We start from the raw sequence: 7,088 nt of genomic DNA, 5'->3' as shown, positions 1-7,088 counted from the left end.
ATCACATAATAGTTCATGTTTTTTTAAAATAGTTTTATCAGTTACTATGTGATTATTAGAAGCAATGTTCATCTGCATGACTTTAAGAGAAATAAAACCCAGCATGAAGCTATGGAAGCATATTTGTGCCACTACTTACCAGATGTAATAACGTGAAAATAATGGCGGATTTCGCGAAAAAAAAAACGTTTTTCTCGATAACAGATAAATGTTCACGAAAATAAAATAAATTATGTTAACACGAATTTTCCCCTGTTAGTGCTCTAAACTGCCACGACATAAAGATAAATTAAAGTTTTTACGAAAATAAATCACTTATCTCGAAAACAGATAACTTTTCATGAAACCTTACTTTTCGTGAAAACTTTTCACGAAACCTTAAAAAATTCGCGAAAATTGCCAGATCTAAAAATAGATGCAATTCAGAGCCTTTAACGTGAATACCTAACGTGGTGTTCTACGCGTGGTCTGTTAGTATGTTTTAATTAACTTATACAAAATAGATCTATTAATTGTATAATATAGTGATATTAATTGTTATTAAAAATGTTTGAAATGTGTTTGTTCTACACTTCTTTTATAAATATAATTTGGGAAGGCACGTATTCATAAAAATCAATGTTTTCATTGGTAAACTTATATTTTTTGTTACAGCTGTTCCAGAGCTTTTTTTTTTTACTTTTTGCTGTGTCTGAGGCACTTTATAAAACCTTGTAAGACCTAAATTATTTAACATGGAGTGTTAAAAGTGTTAGTATGGTCTTTTGTGAGTGTTTTTGTTTTTTTCTTTTCAGAGTATTACCTATCCTAGAATTCCAACATGCCAGATTTGCAGAGATAGATATTGCGATACCTTTTTAGACTGTGAGCACATGCTGTGCTACGTTTGCAGCTGCAAAGAAAGGGGTTCGATATGCCCCATTTGCAAGTGTCAGTTCAACATGTCAAAAAACGGTTTTACTTAACAAAACTATATTTCTTGGACTGATTTATGGCGAGGGAGTAGTTGGGTACGATTGATTAACCAATGAAAACCCAGATGGTTTTTTTATACAGCAGTAACCAAGCTCATACTATGTACTATGTAGTTTTAATCAATATTTAATGAAAAGTATTAAGAAATACCCAAGGAGGGTGACACTCATGATATTATGATGTTTTTTCATTATTTTGGAAATTAGGTTTTACACACTTGAGCACAAAGTATTTCTTCTTTTGATTTTCTTGCTGTCCTGTTGGTAAATAGTTTTACATAGACTTATTTAGCGCCATCTTGGCCTTGTATATTTGACTTGAGGGTTTTAAACATGAGATGCCAGCATATATGTTCATGTATACTTGTGTACTGTTGGATTGTGTTTTATAATTGCTATGTTTTTACAATTCTTATAGAGCACTTATTAAACCAGGGTATCTTAAGTGTGGATATTAATTTGTTCAAATTTGGATATTGATTTCAAATTTCTAAATGTCAGATTGACATTACATTGGTAAATATTTGGATATTTTTATATATAACATAGTTTGTTGAAATTTTTCCAGATTTCATTTTTTACACAATGAAAGTGTATATTTTAGCAATAGTGTCAAATGAACAAATTTATGACAATGGAAGTCATTTTTGATAAGGCTGAAAATAATGAATATTGTAAAATTAACTATAAAATACATTTTCAATTCATCCAAACATTGCTTGATAGCTGGTAGAAATATTCCTGCTAAAGAAAAGGAAACTGTGTCCCTTTATGTAAAACGGTAATTTTTTTAGAATTTTATTCTTGAGAACAAAGTTAAAACTTAAGTGTTCTGATAAAAAATGTATTCCTTTAGTAACATTTAATACAATGTTAATGTATACTTTTAGTAACCTTTTTAATAAAAAAAAATAGCAAATACCAATGAACATAAATGTTATACATTGTCATCTTTGAGATTATTAAATAAAGCTTACTCAGTTTAAAAGGCCTGTCTGTGAAGAGTTTGAAATAGTTCTGTATTACACAATTTTTCAAGTTTTTTTTCGCATTTTATATCCTTCAGTTTAAGTTGTTATCCCCCCTGATAGGTCGGAGGGGGATATGGGAATCGCGATCGTCCGTCCCTCTGTGTGTCCGTCCCTTTTTTGTCCGGATCATAACTCTGCCATTTATCACTAATCAAATTTCACTCATCCTGCAACGAAGGCTCCCTACTATTAGACGATGTGTCTCGCCGTAAATTAAGATTGCTACCCCCAAGATCAATGTCACACTTATAGGTCAAATGTCCATATATGACAATATGATATTGTTTCGCGTCCATAGCATAATTTCGTCATTTATCAAGCAAATTTCTTTTAACTTGGCAAAAGTGATCCCCATCATAAGACGATATGTCGCGCTTTACAAACCAGGGTCCCTACCTCCAAGGTCAAGGTCACTCTTATAGGTCAAATATCTATTTATGACAATATGATACAGTTTTTGGTGTCCGAAGCATAACTTTGTCATTTATCAAGCAAAGTTTAATTAACTTGGCTCAAATGTTCCCCATTATTTGATGATGAGTGGCACATAACAACCATGTCCCATTCTTCAAAGTCAATGTCACACTAATAGGTCAAATATCTATATATGACTTTATGATATAATGTTTTGTGTCCGAAACATGACATCTTCATTTATCAAGCAAATTTATCTAACTTGGCACAAATGTTCCCCATCATTTGCCTATTTGTCGCGCTAAACACCCAGGTTCCTACCCCCAACTTCAAGGTCACACTTATAGGTCAACTGTCCATATATGACAATATGATAGTGTTTCGCGTCCAGAGCATAATTTCGTCATTTATCAAGCAAATTTCTTTTAACTTGGCAAAAGTGATCCCATCATAAGACGATATGTCGCGCTTTACAAACCAGGGTCCCTACCTCCAAGGTCAAGGTCACTCTTATAGGTCAAATATCTATTTATGACAATATGATACAGATTTTGGTGTCCGAAGCATAACTTTGTCATTTATCAAGCAAATTTTAAATAACTTGGCTCAAATGTTCCCATTATTTGATGAAAAGTGGCACATAACAACCATGTCCCATTCTTCAAAGTCAAGGTCACATTAATAGGTCAAATGTCTATATATGACTATATGATATAATGTTTTGTGTCCGAAACATAACATCTTCATTTATCAAGCAAATTTCATCTAACTTGGCACAAATTTTCCCCATCATTTGCCTATTTGTCGCGCTTAACACCCAGGTTCCTACTCCCAATTTCAAGGTCACACTTATAGGTCAACTGTCCATATATGACAATATGATATAGTGTTTTGTATCCGGGGCATAACTTCGTCATTTATCAAGCGAATTTCATTTAGCTTGGCACAAATGTCCCCCATAATTAAACGATTTGTCAAGTTCAACACCCAGGTCATAACCTCCAAGACCAAGGTCACACTTATAGGTCAAATGTCTATATATGACAATATGATACAATTTTTTGTGTCCAAAGCATAACTTCGTCATTTATTAAGCGAATTTTAATTAACGTGGCACATATGTTACCCATCATTTGACGATGAGTAACGCTTAACACCTAGGTCCGTACCTCCAAGGTCAAAGTCACACTTATAGGTCAAATGTCTATATATGACAATATGATACAAGCTTTTGTGTCCTGAGCCTAACTTCGTCATTTATCAAGCAAATTTCATTTAACTTGGCACAAACGTTTCCCATTATTAGATTATATGTTGCTTTTAACACCCAGGTCCCTACCTCCAAGATTAAGGTCACTCTTATAGGTCAAATGTCCATATATGATTATATGGTACAATGTTTCGTGTCTGGAGCATAACTTCGTCATTTATTAAGCGCATTTCATTTAACTTGGTTCTAATTTTTTCCCCATCATTAGACTATGTGTCGCTCTTAACACCCAGGTCCCTACCTCCAAGGTCAAGGTCACTCTTATAGGTCAAATGTCCATATATGACTATATGGTACAATGTTTCGTGTCCGGAGCATAACTTTGTAATTTATTAAGCGCATTTCATTTAACTTGGTACTATTGTTCCCCATCATTAGACAATGTGTCGCGTTAAACACCCAGGTACCTACCTATAATGTCAAGGTCACACTTATAGGTCAAATCTCCATATATGATACAGTTTCATGTTTCATTCGTGTCTGGAGAATAACTTCGTCATCTTTCAAGTGAATTTTATTTAACTCGGCACAAAGGTTCATCATGATTGTCCAGTGTGTCATGCTTAACAGCCAGGTCCCTACCCACAAGGTCAAGGTCACACTAAGACTTATAGGTTAAATCTCTATTTATGGTACAATGTTTCATGTCCTGCCTGCGTCCGTAGCACAATTTCGTCCGCGAAGTTCTTGTTTTTTTGTTTTTTTCTTTCTTATTTTCTTACCTTTTTATAACATTGATTTCACATTGATTGCTATGCTGTGATATGACAAAAAGTCTGTCTTATTTTATATAATTTTTTTCTAAAATAAACAGTGTCATTATTAATTTTATTTGCCCTTGCTTGACTTAATCATGTTTATGTGTTTTAGCTCTACTTTTCGACGCATGTTGAGTTATTGTTGTCAGACCATTGTAGTTGAGGACATCAGCCTTGTTTAAGTGTGTGACTGGTGTCCATTTTTCAACAACTATCAAAGGTTTTCACCTCTAACTTTGAACACTTGCAGCCAGTTGTGTAAACTTTGATAAAAGTTATCATTGGTTATCTTTTTCAATATCTCTGGTGTTTGGATAATTTAATTTGATTTCCAGTTGTATAAAAAGATTCACGAGACCATTACATGCTTTGGATATTGTTTTGTTGTTGTTAAAGTTAACCAAGGTCTTAACCAATTTGGACAAATTTAAGCAGTGCGCAAAGATAACCGGCGGATAAGATATCCAAGTTTTATACAATGGGCTGTTGTTAACTATCAAAAGGAGAACACCAACTTGCAAGACAGATAATCCAAGAAATATTTTGGCAGAATTATACCCCATTTTCAACCTATATTTGTTCACTTAGATTTTCATTTTATAATAATAATCTAGCACTGCCCTGAGAAAAGTCGAGTGTGTGGATGTCGAACGGTTCTTGTTTAAATATCAGCTTGATTACCATCAAACAAATTCAACTAATACAGCCACCTCTGACTTACCTTTGCACTTTCGCATTCTCTGTGTAGTTGTACCTTAACAAATAGTTAGTTGTACATAGCTATTGATGTATTTATCCATGTTTACTGGTGTGTTTGAGGTATGTTACTCAAAGGTCAAGGTCACGTGTAGACTACTGCATAATAAAAATTAGTTTGGATATGAAACATTGTTATTGTATGGCATAAAACTGCTATTCTCACACCACATTGGCGGAACAAGGCAAGACGAGAAGTGCCTCATGACAACCCCTGCGTTCAAGGTAACACGAGAAAATGACACCTGACAGCCCTCTGACACGATTTTAAGACACAATGATATCAAGGCTCACCTTGTGTTGCATTGTTCATACCGTATGCCCAAAAAATTTATAACTATTTGACAGTATAAGGGCGATTACCACACATGGGCAGAACAGAAGCATTCCATCGTTCATATGACATTTGAAAGTGTTACGCAAACAGTGCAGTGATCCAGAAATTATATTTCCAGACACTCTACCCTTCGTGTAACAGTACTTCCCCCGTGACGGTATTGATTCCATATACACCGTAACCTGGTTTGTGTTTTATTTTTATTTCAGGGTGTTCATAACAAATAAAGCTAGCATTTTGGCCACATATTAAAATGATATTTTAAAGCGAAACTGACAAAACATGTATTGTTTTATTGACACACAATCATACATGGCAATGACAACGCATACAAAGCCAACAGCTTGTTTAAAACTAGTACTTGCTCTGCTTTCAGACACAACTATATATATTAATTGACATTTTGTCAACCAATGCACAAGTTAGCCAGCTTGTAAGGAAGTATCATTAAGTTCATTTTTGTTTCATTTCCTCGTTAAACGAGGCGTTCAATGTACATGATTATTGCAGCAAAAAGCTCTGTTCCTTCTTCTCTGTTTCTAGGTGGGTATTGAAGATTGAAATCTCCGACAGCTGCTCTTGCAATTGTCAGGAACTCTTGTGATACACCAAGTTCTGGAGGGCTTTGAGAATACTCCCGTTCCACATCATTTAATTCCATTTGGTCAACCAGTGATATTTTACAATCTCTTGCGCCATGTACTTCTGGCTGAAAGAACAACACCTCAGGTTTTCCTGCAGGACATGAAATTCGGTTATTTCGACGAACACAATGAGTATTCCAAATATTGCAAACTTCATTCAGGTCTTTACTAATGACAAGAAGAAAACAATATCTAATGCATTCTAAGTGCACACTATCAGATGTGTCCAGTAATCCGAAATCACTCATATCTTTAAAATGGTTCATCCAGACATTTCCACACATTTCTCTAAGACTTCGCCAAAACCTCTCAATTCAGACATTTCTGTTAGATGAAACATAGACGAAGCTTTGGATCCCCTGGTACTGATCTGCGTCTGCCCATCGTAATGCCATTTGCACATCACGGACGATAGAATTTTCTATACCGCGTCACCGTAAACCCGAACTGGAATGCCATCAATTTCCCTAATGTAATCTAAATAAAAGCTAGATATGTACATCGGCAGCACCTTGTGAATCAATGAGTCCTAAAATAAGACGAACCATCTCAAATGTAGCTGCAAGTCCATGATTAATCAGGAGTCTTTGACGCATTTGCCGGTAACCAGCATTTTCACCGGAAGCTGATAACTCAAGCAATATTTCTTGAATAATTTCGTCGAGACTGTGCTGACTTTGGCCTCTAGTCAGGAGGTAACGTCTCAAGACTCGGAAAATTGATCGTTCGCTTGTTATTGTTCCATGTCGTATGGCCATAACTCCAAGAATTTCACGTATAGAATAACCTCTCTGACGATACAAAACAATAAGCTGTGATGATGACATACCCCGAAGATCGGCGTCCTGAATATCGTATGCGGGCATGATCTGGAATTACCATAAAGAAAATTAGAGATCTATTA

The sequence above is a fragment of the Dreissena polymorpha genome, chromosome 3, assembly GCF_020536995.1.
Source record: "Dreissena polymorpha isolate Duluth1 chromosome 3, UMN_Dpol_1.0, whole genome shotgun sequence".
In the NCBI taxonomy this organism is placed as follows: domain Eukaryota; kingdom Metazoa; phylum Mollusca; class Bivalvia; order Myida; family Dreissenidae; genus Dreissena; species Dreissena polymorpha.
Note: the sequence above shows the minus strand (reverse complement) of the source record.